Source organism: Lepisosteus oculatus, chromosome 11 (assembly GCF_040954835.1).
Source record: "Lepisosteus oculatus isolate fLepOcu1 chromosome 11, fLepOcu1.hap2, whole genome shotgun sequence".
In the NCBI taxonomy this organism is placed as follows: Eukaryota; Metazoa; Chordata; class Actinopteri; order Semionotiformes; family Lepisosteidae; genus Lepisosteus; species Lepisosteus oculatus.
In genome coordinates, this window is record NC_090706.1 from 37,619,577 (window position 1) to 37,644,919 (window position 25,343).

The 25,343-nt window shown below is 37.5% G+C and overlaps 1 protein-coding gene and 1 long non-coding RNA gene across 3 annotated transcripts in view; one reads left to right on the forward strand and one right to left on the reverse strand.

Moving 5' to 3' along the window:
- The window catches only part of unc5a (unc-5 netrin receptor A), a 194,511-nt gene that overhangs the window by 156,180 nt on the left and 12,988 nt on the right, over positions 1-25,343 (reverse strand). The gene's annotated exons all lie outside the window — the stretch shown is intronic.
- On the forward strand, positions 103-18,545 carry LOC138241886 (uncharacterized). Its single transcript, XR_011191169.1, has 3 exons — positions 103-216; positions 14,229-14,289; positions 18,352-18,545. It is a non-coding gene; the product is annotated as an uncharacterized lncRNA (long non-coding RNA).

Sequence of the window (25,343 nt, forward strand, 5' to 3'; positions counted from 1 at the left end):
GGAGATTGCAAGCAGCACACAGGGAACGCCCAGAGCTCCACGCAGAGTACACGCACGTACGGTAGACAGACGCAGTACAGAGGCAAGCTAAGGAACCGGGAAGCCGAGAGTCTTGGTCGAGCATCAGTCCAAGTTCAAAGCCAGGAAGGCGCAATAGTCAGACAAAGTAGTTCAAGTAGGTAGCTGCGTCAGCATGCGTAGGCTGCAAAGGACCAGGTAAAAGTTTATTCCACGTTTTGGCTGTGACAGAAGGCTCCACAGCGGAAACGCTGTTTCTCCTCTCTTTTCAGCATGGGATGAATTTTATTATAAACCTTTACTTGTTCCTTTATTGTCAGACAAAGTCGACTGACAATCCGGGAGACGAGGTAGCAAGATAAGCAAGCAGGAGTCTCGAGTAAGGGCAAGCGAAACCAGGGGGAACTGACACCGCGACTGCAACGCGTGGGGCTCAGACCCCGAGCTCTGTCGGGTCCAGGTGTTTACTCAGAAGAGCACCTGGATCGGGTGTGGCCGTAAACCGATTCCAGGTGGTCCGAGTCACCAGCTGATTCGATTGTATTTCAGCCCGCATAGACGGTCAGGTTGACAATGACGTCACCAGCTGCGCGCTACCCCTAGCTCGTCCCTAAGAGCAGCAGCAGCAGCAGTAGTTTGTATGCATTATAATGATTCTATACCAAACGTATTTCCATTTATATTTCATACTGTTGTGTACCCAAAGTGCAAGGTCAACTCAGCTAGCACAAAGAAATTTAACGATACAGAAAGCTCATACCTCAAAAGACTGCAACATCCTAACAAAACTGGATCTTTGAAGCCTTTTGTACTGTATATACAGTACACTTTTGTTGAGCGTACTGTGTATGAATTCATTTGAAATGTTTGAGAGCACAGAAACTCACTAAATCACACAAATGCATACACATCTTTGGCAAAAGTATGCTGGTTTCTCAGCACTGGCGTGCAGAAAAAGTTCAAGGTCAAATGCAACAGATTTTGTAAAAAGATGGAGAAATTAGCAGGTGTTAGACATATGCGAAATGAATCCTGCGTCCGGAATACTTAATTATGAAAAGTTCACGGTGACAGAGCATGTAGCCAGAAAATAAAGAGAAAGTGAAATTTATTCTAAACGTGTGCAGATTCATAAAACAATCTCTCCTGAAATACAATTTGGAGATTAACTGAAATCCTCCTCCACTTCATAAAATATATATGAAAGCCAGTTTTTTTCCCCTTTTTACTAAACCTGAACTTTAGATAAAATAACAGAGAATTTTTTCATTATCTGAAGTCCACACAAATCTCTCTCCCTCTACCTCTGTTTTCCTGTCTTCATTAAGTCCAAATAATAGTACAAGGTTAAAAAAATCAGTTTAAAATAATAGAATAAGCTGTGTTTAAACTTGTTTTATCTCCATCTTCCTAACAGCGAGGTTGTGCATGTTATGGTGGGGTACAGTTAAGGAAATTTTATCCCTTCAATGAAGTTTACTCATTGTATTAATCCAGTAAAGCACTGCAATAAAGTGCATATGGGAATAATTCCCCCTTGGGGCTTGTACTGGTGTCACAAAGGCCAGCCAAGTTGATAATATCTTTTGAGGTTATAATGTAGAGCTTCTTCAATGACCAGGGATTCAAACTTTAAGGGAAAAAATGCTTCCCATTTGGTTCCGTTATTAATGCATAAATTTGCGTTTGTGAGATTGGAACAGAAGAGGCATGACTCCATGAACACCCTGCTCCAGTTTTACTCCCCTTTCCAAAGTCAGGCTGGCTGGGTTAATTGCGGTCTCTCAATCACCCATATGTGTGTGAAGTACAGGTGTCGCATCCAGGTTGCAGCCCTGATGTGTGCAGCAGGCTTCCAACACAGGCTACAGATTGCAATGACCCTTAACATGAATAGGCAGCTTTCTGCTAATGGATGGATGGTTTTGGCTGATACAAATTAGCATGGCCTGTTTGGTGCTCCACAAAGGAGCAGAATCTGCATGCAGATAAGCAGGTCTGTGTGTTTGCCTATAGTTAAGGCGATAGAGTCTGAATTGCACGCACTCAGGCATGGCTGTGTTTCTTATCGACATTGGCCGGTGACCCCTGCCACTGATCTGTGCATTCTCAGGTTTAATTTTCTTACCGTTAGTGTTGTTCTTTAAATAGCAGGGGGAAAAAATCTTTCATACAAAAGAGAACAAAGGGAATATAATTTTATTTAACAGCAGACTCTCATGATGTTATAAGGAAGAAAGAGACAGCTTTCCTTTATCAATCAGGAAACCGATCATTAATTGAAATCACACATTTAACATTTTCTCCTGGAGCTGCCGATATAACAGTAGAAATTCAGTCTTGTTTTGCTCTAGATGAAAGAAAACCAATACAATATTATGCTTGTTTTGAATTCTATGTTGTGTTCCATATTCATATATTACAGTAAATCCTCACTTTAACAGACAAATAAGGGGGAGGGATGTCTGTTATTGCCCAAAATATTGATGGTAATTGTAATTGTAAAGTGTTACTACTCTTTTGACTAATATAACCACATTGAAATGAGTCTCTCTTCAAAATGTCTTTTGAAGCACAGGGCTGCATTCATAAAAGTGTCTGGTGCTGTGAACAAACTTTGCAATGCGTGTTATAAAAAATGAGCAACCACCTTTTTGATTTTTAATAATAAAAAAAGGTATTTATGTACATCTTTCAGGGTGTTAATTTAAGAGGTCATGTCAGGTTTAAAGAAATGTCACATTTTCACAGATAAGCTCACTTATCTGCATAATTCTACTCTATCACATGGACAGGGTATCCAGCCAAAGCGTGATGAGTAAGTGATATGTAGAAACAAAGACAAGCTCTAACTCTGGGGTCTCCAACCCTGGTCTGGAGAACCCAGACCTGCAGGTTTTATAGGCAACCTTTAAGTCGCCAATTTATCAAAACCTGGAGAAAATGAACTACGATCGATTAAACAGGTGGAGTGCTCAATTAAGTCATTTAGAGATCATTTGGAATGAGAATGAGAATATCCTTCAGCCCCCAGGACCAATGTTCTGTTCATTGAAACATTACTTGCTTAATTGATCAAGTGCGTAAACAAGGGTTTTTAATCACTGAACAGCAGGTGACCTATAAAATTAACTGGATTGGGGATCTATAGGTCCCCCAGAGCTTGGAGACCCTTATTCTCCCTTCCCTTACATAATCTGGAACCACAAATGGGGGCTCCCAGGTACATTACCAGGAAGCGACTAGCTCTCAGGCCTGAGACTTTTATTTTGCTTCAAACAGAGGATTACACCACTTGTAAACCATTTTATTTTTCTGTTTTATTTCTTGTGAATTTGTTCTGCAGCAGCTGTGGTCTGCACTAACTGTGTGATGTGCATTAGGAGGCTTTAGAAACACATTGATTTTTGAATCTAATTTCTTTATAAGTGCAGCCTTAAGGAATTGCAAGCATTTGGATTATTAGATATTTTTTTTTTCCCAGTCATGGCTGCTGGAGTTTAAAGAGTAGTTTGCATTATGGACTTATTTGACACTACAGTGAAGAGAGACTTGCAAATCAATGTGGGTTGATGAAACCATGTACAACTTAGTGAATAAAGGCCAGAAGACAAATTAGAGAACAGTAGTCTAGGCTTTGTTTTATTTCATACGGATCCCAATCCTGTCCTGTTTGGAAATGACGAAAGAAAAATTGCATAAAACGACATACTCTATAACGCAACATTGAAATGTAACATACCACATAGTGTACTGTATATACTCCTTTCAGAGAGTGAAGGAATTTACAGTGTATGGGAATGCAATCATTCAGTGGAAGGAACAACATTGTAATTTTCTTCATTTACTTCTTTTAGCATCGATGCAACACCAAACATGAATAAAAACGGAAACACATGGATTTTTAAACACATCAGTTTTTTGCAACCCTTTTTTTCCCCAAATGCTTCTTCCATTTAGTCAATGGAAAGACTAAAAATAATTCCTTGCATTTATTTAGCGCTTTTCATTCCAAAGGAAGTGTTTTACGTATAGTGAGGGATCCCCTGAAGTGCCATCGAAGTGCAACAGCCATCTGTGTGATGCCCAGTAGAGGCTGAGAAGTGAGAAATGGCTTCTCCAATTGAATTAGGTTGCAGCTTTAGGTAGGATGTAGTGCAAGTCCAAATTTAGGAATTTAGTCTGGATGCAATAAAAAGGCAAACAAAATGTTAGCATATTTAGTTATAAGTGCAGAATCTCAATCAAAGAATATTATGTTAAAACTGAACAATGCACCTGCATTACATGCAGTATTAAGAATGTAGTGTTGATGTTTGTTCATCCCATTACAAAAAGATATTGCTGATCGGGAAACACCACCATGCATTCTGGGGCCAAAGGGCATGTACCTGAAATAGGGTACCTGGTCCAAAATACTGTTGAGGGCACTGCCATTTTTTGGCATTTAAAAGTGAAAACAGAAGAACTTGGAAAGTTTCTGGGGAATGTGTAATACATTACCTGGCTATGTTGGGAAGCTATAAACCTGGCTTTTTCCAAGAAACAGCTGGATCAGATCTGAGGATCAATTACTGTAACTACTATCCGACGGGCAAGATGGGCTGAGTGGCCTCCCTTAGTTTGTTATCTTTCTTATGTTCTTCTGCTGCCAGCCTGTATCATAATTATGGTAAGATGCCTTTTTTTCAACATTTGTACTCAGAATAAAAGAAAGACAATAAGAAACCTTCACTGCCTACATAATCGGTGTAGATACTGTACTGTATGTATGCATACATAATAGTACAGTACATAAGTCACCGCTACATAAAACTGGATGATGTTAAATATCGCAAACATGAGTTATTTAAAAATGCATCCAAATAACTGCAGAAGCAGAGAGACTGTAATTCTCTGAGTCAACCGAAAGGTTGTAATAAATTTAATAGATTTTACAGATGAGTTTTAAAGCAAATTAAAACTGGAAAAGCAAACTGAGTAATACTGGATTCTCACAGTATGAACTGATGATTGCGCATAAACAAAAAGCACAATGATCAGTTCATACTGCGAGAATTCAGTATTATTCATACTGTGAGAATTGCTGATCAACAGGTGTTTATGTGAAATACTTGCATATGACCATATAAAGCAGAATACCACAAACTAAATAATAGGTTACAATTACTGTATGTATCTTGCTTGAGTATTGGATTCAACATGTCTTTGATTAAAGAAAACCCTGAAGAAAAACTAATAAATCTGTATACTGTATGTAATGTAAATCAACAATTCTGTTAATAACTTAATAAGGCTACAACTCTTGAGGTTACATTAAGATAGTGGAGGCAGATTTAATTGTACTATTCACACAAACATAATTCCTTCACAGCATGTCCTGTACAGTACTATACTGTAGTCTTAAAACGTCAGCCACGTTTTAGCCATGTGTTGAATATGTGAATAAAATTAGTAGTATTACCAATGTGCCACAAACCAGAACCACCTGAGGTCATATCAACAGATATCCGAACAATACCTGACAATACAGTACGGTATAGTACTGATTAGCGTCATTCTTTATCTGAACGCCATTACTTGCACCATTGTTTTGCAAGAGATTATTAAAATTATATTTCAGAAATTTTTTAGAGTGGAGCATACTGTACTTATTGAAGTACATATAGTACCTTATTGAAAATATCAAGAATCGAAACGTACTGATCTAAATATAGTGCAGACTTGTAATAGCTGGAATGAAACTTAATGTGTAGTACACAATCGACAGTCATTCAAATCAAAACTTCATCTTGTCTTTGGGTGTTTATTTGCTTTATTAAATACAGTACAGTATAATACTGTACGGTTTTGAAGCTACTACAATATATAATATACATGTACTTTTGTAATCAAAATCTAAAATATTTTTTTTCTAATTACTATTGCTATTCTAATCACTAATCATTCTGTATAATGTGAGTAATTAAAAAACTATACTTTTATCAAACAGGGGAGTGTTATATGAGTGTTATACAGTTCTATGAAATACTATACAATATGTTATTTAGAGTTGTGATGGAAACGTGGTCACAACATGCAGTCTCAACAATGTAATCATTATATTTGATTAATTATTTTGTTGCCAGTGCAGTACACAAACAATATGATAAGCGCAGGAAAGCACTAATGGGTTATTAAACATTTAATACTGCAACGATTTGTACGACAGCCACATGCAGCTGCGGTACTCTAAGGGTTCACTGCGCCGCTTGGCAGTTTTACAGAGTAATGCAGTCCCGCATCAGATTATTTGAAAAACTAGGAACGACGAGATGCAGTGCTGTTCGTCACGAAGCAGCTCTTACTGCAGTATGCTGCCTGACACCTTGCATTCTGGATGGATGCATCTGACGTGGGCTAACCTCACCTGCCCCTAACACCTAAAACAAATAATAGCAATTTGTAACTACACTCTGACAAGCAGCAGTGTTTCATCTAAAACTAATGAAAAAAAAAAAGAGCTAATATTTTGGTAAGCATCAACAACACACAGGTACTACTGTAGGAATGGAGGGCTGATCCTTTATCTGTGTCCATTGGGGTCACTAACACAGATAGCATGGGGATGCCTGAGTTAAGAGTCACAGAGCAGATGTTCATCTTTCTCTCAGAGATGTGTACTGTAAATAAATCTGATTATGGTTAGAATCATTTCCATGGGCTGGAATGTTGTATCTCTAATTTCCGTGCATCAGCAGCACATACTGACTTACTGTTCTCACCACGATCAGAAATTGAAAGAACTCAGTATGCCATTGTAGTATGGCAATAGAAAGAGCATTTTGGGGGGATTTCAATCAAAAGCTTTCTAAACATTATTATAAACAGTCTTGGGAAGAAAAGCTCATCAAAAAATCAATGCACCAAAACAGAATAATTAGATTTAATTATGGGCAGTCCAGATCTCAGAATGGTCTTCAGCTCTATACTGCAGGTATTTGTACATACAACAGATATCCTTCATGACAACACCTGTATATATAGTGGCAAAAGTATTGTCCCAGTGAAACGTAACTATTTCAGCTAAGATCACCAAAGACATCAGTATGTGTCAAAACAATGAGACACTCTCTCGCATCGCTGAAAAAACAAGCATGGATACACTAATTTTTCATGACTTTATGCTCGACCAGGCAGGTCAGGAGCATTCTCTGTTTAAGGTTACAAATGGTAAAAGGGAGCTCAGGCAAATGATGATGTAAATATATTATCCCCATTCCTGAATTGTATCCAAGAAATATCTGAAAATGTTCCCTCAGCCCTCTGTGCTTACTCCACTTTTGCTTTGTAGACACACGGGGTAATCTGCATATCTGTATACAGTAGGTGTTTAATGAGGAGTTTCCTTAAATGAACTTGTGATTTTGATGTTTAAGACTTAAATTCAGCCCTGATGTTGATTCCTGAGTAAGTGATTTAAAAAGACTTACAGTATAAACTTTCTTTCAACGGTATACACAGTACATAGTGAAGCGCAAACCAAAGGACTGTAAGTGCTAGAATTTTATTGGTCTGGAATCTAAAAAGACATTTGTATTCATGACTTAGTACTTGGGTTTTAGAGTACAGATTGGGGGATCTCCGATTTGGCCCAACAGTAAGCACACTGAACACAGAAAGTATTCGATCAGCAGTGCACAGTTACAATGACAAAGCAGCATTACACATACTGTAGGTCTCTATGCTCATCTCTGAATTCATAAAGGGGCCAAAAATAGTTTTTTTTTCTCCGTGTTAGATTAGGCTTCTGTAAAAATGAAATAGACCAACTAAAATCTGCATAGTTTTGATCTCCAGGACAGGGGTCTTGCAGGTCTCTCGTTGTTCTAACCTTAGGATAGCAACACTGATAACAGATGAAAAGATCAGGAGAGAATGATTTCAGGGAACCAGACGCACTGGCTTATGTTTATCCGAGTAGAAACAGAGTCAACAATGTGCACTGGGAACTGTGATAAGAAAAGCAATTGGAATAAGAGAGACCCGAATGATAAAATAAAACCATAAGGCATAAATCATAATAAGAGGCACAAAAATGCCCCATGGTTTCTTTTGTTCTAAAATTTATTGCAAACCATTGATCTGTCAATATTTAAAGTTCAGTCCGTGCACTACATATTTCACTTAATCAATCTAAACGGACAGGGCACTGGTCCGTCCGAGTAAGATTGTCGGTCATTTTGAAATATCAATTCTCGCTCAGTCATCTCACAATCACACAATAGAAGATCGATGTCTCACTGGTCGATTAATACAGAATGTCAATAGCAATCAGCACGGGGAGAGAAGATGAGAAAATCGGTTTGGAAAGAATAAACTGCAGATGTGGGTGCTGGCGAGGAAGGTGTCTCTCACAGTGTGGGACCTGTTCTTTTATTCAGGTGTATCTGACTAGCTCACCCCATTGACCATTTCTCATTATAATTTGAAACTGTTAAAAAAGGGGTTTAAATAACATGAACTCAGATTGCTATAACCCCGGACTGGAAAAAGTCTGCTTCTGGCTGATCACTTGGGATAGAATCAAGAGCTAGAAGAAAGCTGTGGCTTCATTGATTTCCCTCAAATTACAGATCCATTTGTCCCCTGCCTGCATGTGTTCTTAATTGGGAACAGCTTTGGTTCACACCACTGTTAATCTGTAAAATTAACCCTTTTCCTTCTTGGAGATGAGAAGATTATTCCAAACTCTGGATATTGATGACTCACTTTGCACATGAAGAGACATCTTATGGTGAGTCACTCCTACAGAACCATTTAACTAGTCATACCTGGACCTCAGCTTCAGCCTCCTTCCTTGAGCAAAACTTATAAGCATCTTTTGAATTGGATTTTTTTTTTGCATGTTATATCATCCTCTGTCAGAAGCCTGCAGTCAGTTTTCAGTACTTATACACTGGGGAAATGGTGAGCTAAGTTATTACAGACATGAGAAAATCCTCAGGTAAATTAAGACCCAGCTGGCTGACTGCATTTGAACATTAAAATGAACATTACATCCCATCTCCCTGAGTAAGAATGAGGTCCCTTGATGGTGGTGTTCACCCCAAAGCTTAAGTGTGCTTCTCTAGGTAGGCGTTCTGTCACTTGTGTATAACCACTGCCATGCAAAACTTCATCTAAAGACATCACATAGCCTCTTACTGTCACTCATTTTAATTTGAATCCAAAATACACTGCTCTGCAACTAATGTTTTAGCTCTCGACGTCCTTTATGAGCGCCCTGGTTGTCTTAGCCTGACAGAATGCTATATGGTATAATGCTGGGGCTGTTTTGCCTGTCATTGAGAAGCATACTGATATGAGCTGATGCTTCGTGCAGGATTGTGATTGTTTAAGACATCAGAGCCAAACTGTGTCACAGAGTGCTTTAACCCAGGCCTGTGGGTTTTCTGTGATGGAGATAAGTGTGTGAATAATCATATCGAGCTTTTAAAAACAAGCTTTATACCGCCCTTTTTAGTGGAATTGTACAATTATTGTTGGATATATTGTGCCACCAAACCCAAACCTAGTTAAATGTATAACAGTATAAAACTTAAAATGCAGTCTCAACAATGCTGCTTGGTTTTGTTTAGGATGTATTTCAAGGGCATCCTTTCTGATGTTTGAAATAGCACTCGGATGGCCTTGCTTCAGAGCCATAATCATTGGTTATCCAACATCAATGCACACTTAAAAAATAAAGTCCAAGAGACATAAATGTCCTAAATATATAAAAGGCTGAACTAAATAACTAAATGTCTGACCTAGGTACAAGCTTTAAGAATCTCCCACAGGCTGTAGAAATGGTTACACAAATCTCAGAGAGACATTAATGGAGAAAGATGTCTTGATTTCTTCAGACATTACAGAGACTGTGCTTCTTAATGCAGTCCTGCAGATGGATTAGAAGAGAATAAATCTTGGAACATGAGTGCATCATTTATTACCAATGCCCATGTTACCTAGGGCACTTATTAACAAGGGGGAGGGGGTAACAATAGTCTTTAAAGCATATGTCTTGCACTTCGCTTTTTGAAAGCCAATGGATTGCCAGGATGAACTCGCAAGGGAAATTTTCATTTATCCAAAGGACTAGGCCACAACAGTCGTTTTCCTTTACAATGGAAGAAACGCACACAGAGAAAGCAGAAAGCCAAGGAAGAGAGCAAACAGTTTAAACTTCTTTATGCAAGTGAATCTGTCTTTTCTGCTGTCAACTGTGAAGTGATTAAAACAGAGGAAGGTTTGAATTTCAAAGCTTAGTGCCTTCAGTTTTTAGATAAGATGGCTTTATTGGCCATATACAATTTCTTGTATTAGGAATCTGTCTTTTCGCATACCCCAACTTGCTCTCCATGAGACACAGACAGGGAGAGAAGCTTGGGGTCAGAGCGCAGGGTCAGCCATTTATACAGCACCCCTGGAGCAGTTTTCTAAAAGGAATTGTAAAATCATGAAGATGCCTTTTAAAAAAATATATACATATAAACAGAAAACTGTTTTTTTTCCCCCACTTCTACAGTATGCATGTTTTTGGAACTTCATTTGGAAGTTCACATTCTCTGTATTTCCCTGTAAAGATGTTTTTTTTTTTTTAAATACAATCTCATTCCAAGTGGATGTATACAGGTACATGCTTTGACGAGTACACCTCACCAGCCAACAGATCGCTCCAGACTGCAGACCAGCTGAAATGTTAACCTACCCTGATGCATTTAGTTCAGTAAATTCTATAGCTGAATCACTGTTATACTGTTAGAACATTAGTGGCCTTTTAAGAAATCTTCATTTATAGCTAAACATAAAATTAGCTATTTTTTTGCAAATAAGTAAGCAGTTGCCCTTGGTATGATGCATAAATAAACTATTGAATCCCATTGTTCTTTACAAACAAACATACAAAACATGCCAGCATCAGTTGCATTCATTACACTATACACAACTACAAAAGAGAAAGTACTAAAAACACTCCCTATTTAGCACAGAGATGCTCTCAGGAAAAAAAAAACAGCCTTTACAAATGAGATGCTGAGGGGCTCTTTGTCTTTGATATTGGATTCTAAAACTTATTTGCCAAGACTCAAGTTAAAGCATTTTTGCCTGACTAAATATTTCATACTAATTTATGTAGAGCACATGTTATTCTCTAGTGAAATCATTAAGACCGATGTTCCAGTAGGTTATAAAAAAATACAAAAAGTACGACTACTGACCTTAATACATTAATTTGAATTTCAAATACATAACAGTATATAGTAACATACTGTACAGTATATGTCAACATAATACAGTATGTTATATTTAGGCCATGGCTATCCATATAAAGTTACCAGTATAGATATAATGATGTTCTACTTTACTGGGATACACTATGTTATTACTTACACCAATAATTTACAACTGGCTGTGCTCTACAGTAATGTAGGCACTATTTACTTCTGCATCGACTGAGCATGTCTTTATCTGTATAGTTAAGTGTTGTTTCCGTCTGTATTGTGCTTCCTCTGACCTAGTCGTCCCAGGGTCCCTGCACTTTGTGACATAGATGTAATGTGGGCTGACCTACAAACCCGCAGCAGCAAAAGCCTAATTGATAAGTAATCAAATGAGATCAATCTTTCGAAAAAGCCCAGGGCATTTAAAGGAACCAATAGGTTCAGTCCCTGGAGCTGTAATTCAATGAATGCAACACTCTGGGGACCAAGCAGTTCAATGATTCAGTAGGAAAAAAAAGCCTTTGACCAGGGGGAAAAGATCACTTCAGACACACTCGTCAATCTGCTATCTGATTGAGTGCTAGAGCTCCTTTCACAGAATACAGGGTTACCTTACTACAACTGCACTGTGGAGAAAGCAGTAGAGTTTTCTACAGGGATAGGGAACCAATCCTATATTTCTACAAGGCAAGGTAAAATGCAGCTGAGCAGCAGGAATCTGATAAGATCCTGTGGGAAAAGTAAAAGACGTATTGACTGCAGTTTTAGATTTTAGATTTTAATTTGTCATATTTGAGCTTAATTGCACATACTGTGCAGTGTAACAGAGACTGTGGTTTTAAAGCTGTGCTGTTAAGACTAGGAATGGTTAGATCAAAATTCTGTGTGATGCATTTCTATCATTAAACAACCAGGATATCTGTACAAAATGAAGTATCATACAAATGTTTTTTTTAGTTAGAAAACATGCTTTGCAAGCCCAAAGACTGTGAAAATGTTATTCAGGGTAAGGGTATACTGACTTAGTAAATGGTGTTACTTCTCCACATTTATATGTTTTCCCCAAGGCTGTTTTCACATGTAAAGACAGCTTTTGGCTTATGAAACATTTTGAATTTTCAATCAAATTCAGTAAGTAAACAGCATATTACCTGCTGTATCCCAAATATTGGTATTCTAGAATGCTAGAATCCCCAATAGTAATAATGTATTAGACATAACGGGTGTAATATCTAAATGTATGAGAGCCTTATCAACTGCTTCAGACCTGTGGAATGTGGCAGAAAGCTATCACCTATTCCAAAATATTAAAAAAACAAATCAGAAAGAAGAGTATTTGTATACTACAGTTCAGCTTTAAAAAAAGAGCTGTATAAACACTGGGCTGAGATACTGCATGAGCATAGTTAGAAAATATATCTACATACAAGTGAGTGGACACATTATACACAGATACAATATATTGTCAGAGATTCATCTTCAGGATTCCCAAACATATAAGCTCTTCTGTTACACTGAAGAACAGATTTGACTGCATATTTAAATAGATACAGTTTCTTTATAGCTCTGAAGTGCCAGGCATTCCATTATTTGAGTACTGACGTTTAAAAATCCACCTGAGCTGATTTTTTTGTTCTAACAGAAGCAGTCTCTCTGTTGTTGATAAACACACTCTTGGAAGTTAGGACTCTTTCGGACTATTCCAGTAAATGCAACCTGTTGTTTTTTGGTAGGTTTACATGGTCCGCTACTGCCAGCTATCTTCTCAGAGCAGGAACATTATGTTGTATGCATGGGACAAGCCCGGAGCAGAGACAGAGAGTCACACAGGAAAAGCCAAGTGCACTAGGAGGGAGGAGGGAAAGGAAGGGCTCCTCATCCTGATAGCTGTTCACCAGAGTGACAGCCCTCAGTTGCAAATATCACTAGAGAGGAGCAAGGGAAGGAATGTTAATGCATCATTTATCACCTGTCTGCTTGGCCTCTCGTGAAAGATGAAAACTTAACTGTAATGAAAATCCTATCGATTGCAGTCACTTCCTTTTAAATATATTGCTTTCTTCCTCTCTTCCTGGTCTGTTAGAAGAGGCAAAGGAGCTTGTAAAAATCAAAGGCGCATCAGTCAAAAGGCCAAGGACTGACAACGAGAAATGATGTGGGCCTTTGGTGAACTTTTACAAAACTTGTGCCCTCCTAAGGAGCCTGTCTGCTTTTTTATTCCTGTAAGCCCGGGAAATCGATAACGAGGCCATCAAATTAACATTATCTTGGAGACTGAGCTTATTGTAGCCAAAATGTAAAGTGCCCTAACACTCAAAACATTCTTTCACAAATATGCATGAAAAGGCAGAAAAAAAATGTTTTGGATCCCAAAATCATTATTTGATACGTTATCAATACTATATATAAAGCCCTTCCTTATAGTACTGTTTGTAATAAGACATCTAATGGTTCACTGATGGTCATAATGCCCCCCAACTCCACTGTGCAAGAGCATTTTATACCTGAATGGAGCTTGGAGCAAAGAATGACTGATAGCTGTGCTGTTTTCAAAGTGAAACAAGAGCACCACAAATCCTATGCATTAAAGGCCATTTAGAGATGTACATTCACATCCAAACACACACACACACACACACACACACACACACACACACACACACACACACACACACACACACACACACACAAGCCTGTGTGCTGATAAAACCCTGGTTCACGCTCCAAGGCAATACTTGACCTCCCTATCAATGGATCAAGAGCTTGGAAAACAAGAGTAATCACTGCTGTATTTTTAAATTAAAGATCTGAAGATAGGGTGACAGCACGAGCCCGTAGGAATCCATGGCTTCAGACAAGTTATGGGAATTAAGAGGAAATTTATCAGCCAATCAGTCAACCATGCTCAAAGGGGTCGAGGGGTCAATTTCAAGAAAGGTTTAATTATAGACATTTTTTTTTGTTCAGGCACCTGACACAAGGTTTGAATTGATGGGACTGACTGAGGGAGGACTGCAGCGATAGTCCTGTAAGTGGTCACTACTTTATCATCACATAACTCATTTTACCTCTATCAGCCTTGCTAGACCATGGCCAGAGACGATTTTACACCAAAAATAACAAGGGTACCGGGATCACCCATTTAGAACAAACAGATTTAAACCAGGCTCTCAAAGCGTCAAGAGTAAGAGACGAGGAAAGATATAGAGCACAATGCGCTGTACATCAAAGACCTGCCGTTATTACTTTATTAGAGCAGTTTAATGGAACTACAATGAGAAACTGTGGGTTAGGATTCTTAACTTCACAAGAATAATAACTGCAAAAAAAAAATCAATCACCACATAAAAATATAAACCGCATCTATAAATTTTAAAATATTGTTGCGGTTCAGGGGATCAGCAAATGCAAAGCGACGTTCTAAAGCCTATTCTGCTCAGCAAACAGAACTGTTGCTGGCTAATTATAAATACCTCCCTGGTAAAATGCTCTTCAGAAAGAACCACTGTAATTCACTCTTTAACTTTAAATAAAAGGACAGTTACAATTTCAACAAAGAACAGTTACTGTTCTTGGGAGCCTCCTGGTAAATAAGTTAATAATTCTGCTACTCTCTCCCTTCTTCAAAATTATGTGTTTGCTGACCCCTGGACCACAACAATATCTACTGTTCAAACTCTGCAATTTAATCAACAGAAGATAATAGCAATGGTGCCTTCTATAGTGTTATCCACAGGCAAAATGATTCTGTGGTGTTTAGAGAATGACCCACTTGCTACTGTTTCTAACTACTTTTCTATTTATTGCTCAATTTTCTTACTCTCTCGCTGAACCATGAACTGCAAATGCATATATACAGATAGAGAGAGTCTACACCCCTGAATATAGTCACAAGATTTATTTGAGGTAGCCCTCAGAGGCAGCCATTTTGGTTCTTATGTGAACCATGAGTTGGCACAGAGCCAAAATGGCTGCTGACAGCCCAATCATTCAGCTCAGGTGTGGGCAGCTAAACCCTTAACGTTCACCTAAACTGGGGATTTTCAAACTATGGTGCACATACCCCAGTGCAGTACAAGCTGGGCCCAAGGGGTATGTGACAAAAATCCACAATGGCTGACAAATTAAATGAAAAAAAAATACTTAATTACTTCAAAAAACGCTTGTGTCTCTCCACACAAAATATCAGAGTTTAAATGCTGCTTCTGGAGCATTGACACAGTTCTCAGAGACAGTTTATTGCTGAAATGCCTCACCTTTTTTGTTACAATGGATGTTCTGCATAGAAAATGAAAAACAAGGGGAGAAATACTAATTAAAGACATTGGAAAAAATGTTGGGTTTGCTGGTTTCTTTGAGTATTCTGGATTTTGGTGATATTCATTGCTGAGTATCCATTCCTGGACCTGTTTCTTAAAGAAATTGCAATAACTTTTAAAAAACAAACAACTAATGCAGTTCAACACAGACATTAAGTCTTGCAAGAATGCATTGAAATATCCTACCTCGTAAGTTATAGAGGAAAGCTAAAAAAGGAAATGAAAGCATAGTCCCAACAATCTGTTTACCAGTTGGCAAAGACATGGTAAGTTGTATGACTGGCAAAAAGGCAGCTAAAAAGTTGGATATGATCCCTCTTTCTGACAATACTGTGTCACAGTGGATTAGTAGCATGTCTGAAAACATTTGCTGCCACCTAATCAATCTCACAAAAAAGTGAATTTTACTCACTGCAAACTGACAAGTCGACAAACGTTTCAAATCTGGCATACAGTGTCTTTTGGTTTGTGTTTGTTACTTATTTGGGTATACAGTGATTTTGTGAAGATTTTTTGTTCCGTCAACCATTTCCCACCGATACAACGGAGGGAGATATTTTAATTTAAATGCCATTTTCACAAAAGCCAACACTGGGCACGCAGTGTGGAATTTTGTATAGCGGGGTTATGTCACTGGCAATATGTTTCTGTGAAAATAGTTAACATCATTAAAGCTTTCCCACTGAATTCAGTTCGCAGCAATGTGCAACAAAATGGGCTGTGAACACCAAATGCTTCAGCAAGTTTTGTCAAGGCTTTTTGAACCAAGATGTGAAGTTTAGCAATTTGTTAGTGGACAACCGATTTGAGTTGTCATCTTGATGGGCATGAAGAAGACTGGCTGCAGAAATCAGAATCAGAAGAATGAAGGTTGCAAAGTGGGCACTAGGTGAGAAGCTAAGTACAGCCTTATAAATGAGCACAGGAAAACAGGACAAGGACTCCAGGACAGGAGTAATGTCATCACTTGCACGCAACCTGCCAAATTCTGGAGATACTGAAGTTTGTTCAGTGTCGATTTAGATATGACAGCGAGTAGAGCATCACAGTCATTGATTTTAGAAAATGCAAATGTCTTGACTGGCTTTCTGCTACAGTCAGAGGTAACATATGACATACTGTAAATATGTGACGTTTTGGACATGTGGGTCAATCGTCAAGCCTGGATCAAATATCACCCCCAACTTTTTCCCCGTTTTGATTGAAATTCAAGTACAGTGCTATCAACAGAACCCAACTTCAGAACTGAAACCCCCAAGAAAGACAAAGTGTCAGCAATCAGTAAGATAAGAGCTGGAAAAATTAAGAGCCATGCCACAAACTACAAATAGTCTAAAGACAAGAAAGTAAGATGTCATGATCACCAGTTCAGTTAACAGTTGTCTTTGAAAGCTGTAACTTTGTGACCCCTGTCATATAAAACATTGAATTGCAGGTCTTCCTATACATTATTCATGTGTGAGATTTTAAACTCTTGCATATCTATAGCATCTGTGGTGCCTTTTTTTTCCTGATCTATTCTTTATAACCCAGAGGAGCAATCACTAAAGTGGAGCTGCTTTTCATGGTAAGATCCAAATTTTTCCTTAAAATAGTGTTCAATTTCTGATCTGTACTGTTCACCTTCATATTAAGATTTAGATGATAAATTGATTTTGAATACTGAATCAGCTTAGTTAGTTCTACAAAATCTTAATGTGTTCTAGTTCAAAGCCACAACTGACCTTTATAATCATGCTTGGTTATGAGGCCTAGCTCAAGCTGCAGTCTGAGGGAGCAATCTCTTTCATTATACCTTTGACAGTACAGTACACTGGTGTGGGTGCAAACACGCCTTTTCAGGTTATTCTACAAGGAATCTGTGGAGCTGTTACAGTGGATCTCTCTGGAAGCTATTGTCTGAGCTACACACTACCCTGTTCAAAGCTATCTAGGGAGGTCAGTGTGACAGGGAATGCCGCCCTGTGTTGAGAGAGCTTGCCAGTATAATAAAATCTCCAGTGGCTGTAAAGAGCTCTTCAAAGATCACCTAATACATAGCAGATTGTGCCACATGCATAATCTCACAAAGGGGTCCTGTGCTAGCTTCAAAGAATGTTCTAACATACCACTTCTTAGAGAAGGGAATACAGAGGTTTACTCCTTTCACTGTTTGCCATCTGACCTTCACACAACCTTCATTTCAGAAAACAAACTATTTGGACTTTGACATGACATGTTTGAATATTTTTTTACATAGAAGTTTGCTTAACTAAGACTACCAGATCTTGCATCTATCCAGTGTTAATCTGAATATCAAACCAAATGAGAGAAAGAAGAGGAACCAGCTGATATAATATATTATACTTCTTTTTCATTTAGTTCCATAGGATCAGGATGAAACAGATACACCTGTGTATTTGTACAAATGACTGTACACACCTGTTTCCCCTCAACTGATGGCAAGGAGGGCCACAGCTATGTTAAAAATAAAATTCACCTTTGGGAAAATAAACATGTTTCTCTGTAGACCTCCACATTAAAAATAATACAATGAATTCTGAGTAATAGCAGCACGACAGGTGTTAGTTGCACTGTCTGCATAACCAGAATACGGTACTTCTTTCAAAGTCTAGGAAGAGAGTCGGGGAAAAAGCACTTCAGGTGTTTTGTTCCCTAAGGATCTGGAGAGGAAGGCAGAGATCTGTGGAAATGCTTTTTGTTTGCAAGTAATTTCAGGAGGAGTCTGCCCTCTAACCCTCTAACCCCTCTAACCCTCTAACCCCTTCCAGGCCTGTATAGCGACAATGTGCTCCTGTCACTGTGAAGCAGATGTGAAGTGACACCTCTGGCAGGCAGCAGATCCAGGCAGCTCTGCACAACTGCACTCAAGATGCCATCCGCAGCTCAGGTCCCATGATGCCCGGCAGAGTGCCGCTCCGATAACATTTTATGGGAAGGTTATCGGAATGACCTACCCGCGTGAGGAAGGGATCGGGACTATAAATTATTCTAAAAAGAAATATCTGAGGAGGGATTTATTTTCCGCTGGTATCAAATAAGATTCTTAGCACTTATTTAGCAGAAGAAAAGAATATTTAAAAGAGCCTTCATTTCTAAGCAGAAATCAGAGCAGCAGCCAGGGGTTATGGTATATTCAACTGGAATTCCTTGTTGTCCAGGAACCATCCAGAAAAAAACACAACTGGGAAAATATCAAAGAAAACTCACTAATTGAAATATCAATATAACCCCACAGAAATATGAATATTACTATAATATTAATATTTAATATTATAGAAAATATTAATATTTTCATTATACAGTAAAACTCTCCAGTTTGTATATGAGCTTCCTATATGTATTGTGTTTAATTTGTCCTTTAGAGCATTGTACCGTTACACCTATTTCTTTGAAACGAGGCATTCTACAAACTAATTCACCCTCTGTCATTGAGGTTTTGTGCCTGTTTTGACACTTACAGTCTTACTGTCCATTGTGCACACCGTAATTCAATTCAGTTCTCAGAACCCTGAATGTCACACACCTTCAGTTCTTGTTCTGGGAATTATGTAAATGGGTAGATAGGTGCACAGATGGAATTAATAAATCGAGCAAATGGAAAAAAAAATGGACCGTGATTTGCTTTAGTAATACAGTGTATTTGCTTTATTTTGAGCACAAAGAGATGTAGCACCCAATTACAAATGGGTTGCAAAACATGAAGAGCCTGTCTCGGTGAATCATAACAATACGATCATTATTTCATAAGCGTTTTACAAAATCCAAAGAGCTGTACAAAAGCACACACATGCATCCAATCTATAATTTACCATCATTCTCAGCAGCATGCATTGCTATTTGAACACTAAGAAACATACTGACTAATCTCTTTTGCATTTTGTATAAATTCTCTTTTGAACAGGAAATGTCATGAATGAAACTGAGTCCCCTAAAACATATCAGAGAGCATAAGCTATGTTCTCATTTGCCAATATATAAAGAGTTTGCAGATCTTTGGAAGGAGTATTGGAAATGCAACAGAACTACACTTCCTTTACATATTTTCAAGCCATAATTATTTGACAACCCTTCTTGAAAAACAACATCTGGATTTTAACAATATGTTTTAATCGCATTTAGATATATAGAACTGTTAACAAACACCCCTCATTAAACACAGTTAAAAGATTTCCGCTTTTCCAGTAAAATAACTTGTTTGATTAAGGATTTTTGAGCTCTTTGACTACAGATTTAAATATTTGCTGAATGTTTTTCAGAGGATTTGTACAAAGGTTTTAAAAATCTAATATCACATTATGGCAATATGTGAGGGATGTTAAGGAACAGGTGGTAGCATAACAGAGAATGAAGCAGAGATCGGTTGAGAAGTTAGTTGCAAACACTACTGGAAGCCAAAAGGGAGCTACAGATAGCTGAAAAATATTGAAATGGAGGCAATACACTTAAATGAACCTGACAGGTAATGTTCTTACCAATTACTGAAAACAATTTATACTGTGCATAGAGGTCTAAATCCTAGCATTTTGTAGAGCCGCAGTTTAAAATAGAGTTTTAAGTGTATGTTTGAGTCTACTTTATTAAGGTACTATACACAGTTACAGAGAAACGTATTCATAAAAATGCGAAACAGTGGTCTGACACTATTTCAATCTTGAAATAAGGAGCGAACGGTATTTGTTCATCCTTGCTCATTCAGAGTAATGACAAAGTAGCTCCGAGCAGAAACAGGCATTTCTACATGTGTGCCTATATAAGCATTTTTGTGTGTTATGACCCTTATGGGGCAGAATGAGAGAAAGCGTACAGTGCCTTGTGGGTGTGTGTGTGAATGGAGCCAACTGGAAACGTAGACTATTTTCCTTCGCCTAAGTTAACCTGCGTCTACACCTCTGTCTCAAAAGAGACATGAAGCCCCAGGCCTAATGGAACAGGAATTGAGGTAGGAGGGGGGGGGGGGGTAATATTTGATCTCTTTAATCAACCTTTCCACCTTCTGAACAACGTGTAGATGTCATTAGTTAACAGCAGACGTTGATGGGTTTTGACAACCGGCGATTGTGCGCGGGCCGGGGAGCACAGCCTGAAGATGTGTTTGTCTTGGCTCAGAGCTCTAGTGCTCCCGGTCACGACTCTGGCTCCCAGTGCTCGTCATTGTTCTCCACATTCAAAGATGATTGCTAATTGCGCGATAAGGGCCAGAGCAGAAGCTCTCTGTGCCGTCTTTAGAGCGTTGTACTTTCATAGCAGCTTCGCCTGACATTCGCCATCGAGTCGAGTTACGAAAGGACCCCACAACTGCAAAACACGCCAGCTTGGATAATAACGCATAAAATACAGGGAAGTTAACTGGAAATACAGTATATAAGGATGTGCCAGGATGGACAGATTAAGTAAGACGAAAACATTTCCCAAATATCTGTGCTTTAAGCAATTTAATTGGAGATTTGGAGCTCATTGTAAATTACACATAAAAGGAGGAAAAAAAGAATGTTGCTACATTAAATTGCACAAAAACAAACAATTATCCAGTACAGCATCACCTTAAGAACCTTGCTCCACAAACCTGTGTATCGGGATGGATCGAGACTACATGCTCACTCTTTTTAATGTTACTTACTGCTAACATAACAGTGGAACAAGGAAACAAAAGAACACTTTTCCTGCCTTTCTCAGACATCTTTATTTAATGTCTGAAGACAGCTGGTTCCTTTTAATGTAAGCTATTGATTAAGGTAATGGAATCTGAGAGGTAAGACATGCATGTTAAAGGAACACCGAGACGTTCTGAGGCAAATTCTAGCCCATTGGGGATCCTGTCCTGATTATCCAATAAAGGAGGCAGTGCCCTTTTTGTTATGTATGGCTGGTCTTAAATTTTCATCTCTCTGTGAAATCCTTTTGGCTGAAACACTGGAACAAATCTCTTCCTCTTATTCATCAGAATAGGGAGTGTGTGGCTTTGAAGATGAATGAGGGACAAAGTGGCTTTTTTTTTTTACAAACAAACTTGCACAATGATTTTGCAACCTCAGCATACAAAGCGATGAGTTTTTGAAAGCCTCCAATTTAATTTCTTAATCTTCAAATGAATACTTGAATTGATCTTACAACAGCTCCACCAGCCACACTTCAGAGAACGATTTGATCCTTTTTCATATTTCTGAATTCAGATTTAGAGCCAGGGGTGCCTAAAATGCTGGTTTAGTTTTTGCACTCGATAGACCACTTCTTTGTATATTTTTAAAATACAAAAGAATGAAACTAGAAATGATCACCAATATTTTTTTAATGAAGAGTTATGACTCCTATGTGTTAATTATTGAATCACTTTAAGTGTGATTATGGTGGTAAATAGTTATCTTCATAAATTTCAGTATAATTTAAATATTTCATTTTTTGTTAACATGTAGAAACATGAAAATAGTTATTATAATAATATTGTTATCACCAAGACTTAATACAGATTTTTAGATTTTTAGATATCTAAATAATGCAGTATAATTTTGTATAATGTAATGGAGAGCATTTATGATATAGATATTTCTTTAAAGAAATCTGATTTGACAATTTTGGAAATACAAACGAGCTCCCATTCATTCATCTCTTTAGTTTCTGGCTATCAGTTAATATCTTAATTCTAACCACATTACTGTAATCAAATTAATTAAACCCTTCATTCAGGTCTTGAACCATTTTCAGATTTAAACCTTCATATTAAAACCAGAATTGAGAACACGTATAGGAAAAGACTGACCTGTGATCAACAGGACTGCTTTTTTGTGAACCCTATTGGTTCATTTGATGCTTTCCCTGTGGTAGTGACAATGCTGAGCTTGTGCAGCACTGTAGTGTGGGACTGTTACTTTACGGTGTTGCATTTTTTAATTGATTATCTGTAAAGCACTTTGAGATGATCCTCCCTTGAAATTTGCAATATAAAAGTGATGATGTCCTATTTATGCTCACCCATAAAGTCTTCTGTTTTTTTGTCCGCTATAAATTCCACACTACAAACTATCTCTAAAACACAGCATTATATCCACATTGAAAATGTCAAAATACTAATAGCCATTGTGTGAACAATACTAATAAAGACAAAAATATGGACACTATATATAAACCACACAGATACACACCAAAAATTGGAACTATGAGAAAAGCATGATAAAACAACTTGCTTTAAAATTTCATAAAAGTGTCTAGTGTGTTCCCCTTGAAAGCTTATGTTTTACGATCATGTTTTATCATTTTAGGATTATTCCATGGCCTTCTAAGTATATTGCTTTAAAAAAACGTTTCACAACCTGAGATACCTTGTAAAACTTTCAAGGGATTGTAATGAGTTCATATTTTGTTCTAAGATTTATATTTTTACACTGTTAAAGTACACATTATAATTATCAATACACAAATGAAAAGTTTTTAATTTCAGAATCATAGGCTTGGCCTTGTTTAGCTTTCCTTCTTGGTTTTATTGAAGAGGAAGCAAAAACATCTTACAACTACAATTATAAAACAGGGAACAGCTTGAAGAAGCCACCTATGACAAAGATGTAGGAGTTTATGTTGACACATTGTTTTAATCTTCTAGACAATGTGGGGAAGCAATAAAAAAAGTAAAATGTTAGCATATATACAGTATATCCAAGTGTATAATTAAATAATGTGATTTAATGTTAAAATAGCATAGTTTTAATTACACAAGTATAATCTCATTGCAAAGATTATTGTGCTGGGATCAATCAAGAGAAGATATATAATTCTGAACTGTTCTATACTGTCAGGCTAAAAGCACTGAATTATTTTTGTCTGAAATAGAGAAGACTACACCATGGGCCACTACAAGTATTCAAAAAAGAAAAGGCCAAATGGCCTTTCTCATATTCTTAAGTATATTTCAGAAACTGTAAATCAAAGATCAACCATCCTATCTTATGGAATAAACAAACACATTTAATACGTATGGTTGCATGAAAGACTATTGTTTAGTTTCCATGTGCAGTTTGTTCAGCTTGTCTGAAGAAAAAAATATTGCTGTGAAGTAGTCTACATACATTACTCCCTGTGTGAGCTGATCCTAATATATGCATGGATTAAGGAAACAATCCTGTCTTGATTAATTGTGTGGGAGTAACATTTAAAACATTTTTTCTAACGCAGCTGTAGAACTCCATAAACGCTTGATTTGAAGAACTTTATTCCCTCTTGTACATATAGCCAAATATGTTCATCACTCAACGGTACAAGTCAAGCCCTCCCTTCCTTCTTTGTTTGTGCTGTCATAAAGTATACTACTCACTCAAAACACTACAAAATCATATCTGGGTACACAGGTCCAGATCAGTGGAGTGTTGCAAAAGACTTTGATCATGTTAGGCATGATTCTCAAGGGCCTGTCAATCAATGTCCCCCTAATTGTTTTAAATAACAAGCAAGCTAGTGTTACACGAGCACAAACGTCAATTCTCCAAGCAATGTGAGGGTGTGTTAAACTTGGTCATGCCCACAACCTATCCAGAAGTACAATACCCGAGAGTCTGATTCTCTTCTTACTTGATTTTATTTGATTTAAAATTCCGTAACAACATTTTAAATTAATCTGAACAATTAAATCCAGTTAAATGCAGTATCGTTTACTTGAATCCTACATTTATCTTGCATTTGGATTGTAACAAAACACATTAATTGCTTTATAGTGGCTCATTAGCAGATTTAGGCCAAATACAGCTTGACTGAATACTATATTTAGAGAAATAATTACTGAAATGAGGTTCAATCTTTTATAAAGTTAAATGGAAAATAAGAAGGTATAATGTAAAATGGGAAGTCTGGGTAGTTTTTCTTATTCGACATAGGAAGACATAGTTCTGGAAACAAAGTACATTTTTGTGAAAATCCTAGAGAAATATCAAATAAAGCATAGACAGTTCTGACAGCTCGGCCAGATTGTTGTGTGCAGTTGTCTTTTGCAGGGTGAAAAGCAGCAAAACAAAGTACCTTCCAAGCACATGGACATCAAATTTGATTTATTTATAAACAAATATCAAAGGTGCAGGGTCATAAATTAATGATGTAAAACTAAAAGAAAACATAATATGAATAATTTCTGAAAACATCAAATCAAGGTTATTTTCTAAAGCTTTAACAGTGGAATGATAAAGGAAAACTAAAAAACATGACATTACATTTTGTTATTTAACTACTCAAGGGAATATTTGCATTTATAACTTTAAGACATCATAATGTATGCATTCCAGAATTTTTATAATAATATAAAAGTATGCATCCCCCTTGTAGAAGGTATATCCAGTGTTTATTATCAGTTTGAGGTAATTCAGGATGTTTTGGAACATTCAATCAATACAGCCATCTGAAATAAATAGCTAAAATCATTTCTTCATACACAGCCCTCAAATACACACACCTCATTAATACAAGGGCTATTTGTGTTTTTATTGAGTGTGGCGATTTCCAATTGCTTCAGATTTACGATATTGCATTCGACTCTGTCTTCCAAGTTTCTCCCTAAGTATTTCTGAGCTTTGAGAATGAATCGTTTCCTGTGTTGGTTCGATGCTCGATTCGTCTCACTGAACTGAAAGGCATAATAAATCAACTGATCGAGTCATCTGGGGAATCACAGATTGATTGGTTTGATTTACTGAAATAATTTGCTCACCAATCTTTTGTGAACTGCTCAGCTCTATTTACCAGTACGATCCATTGTGAAGCAAAGTTGTTGCTTCCTAAATTGTTCCAC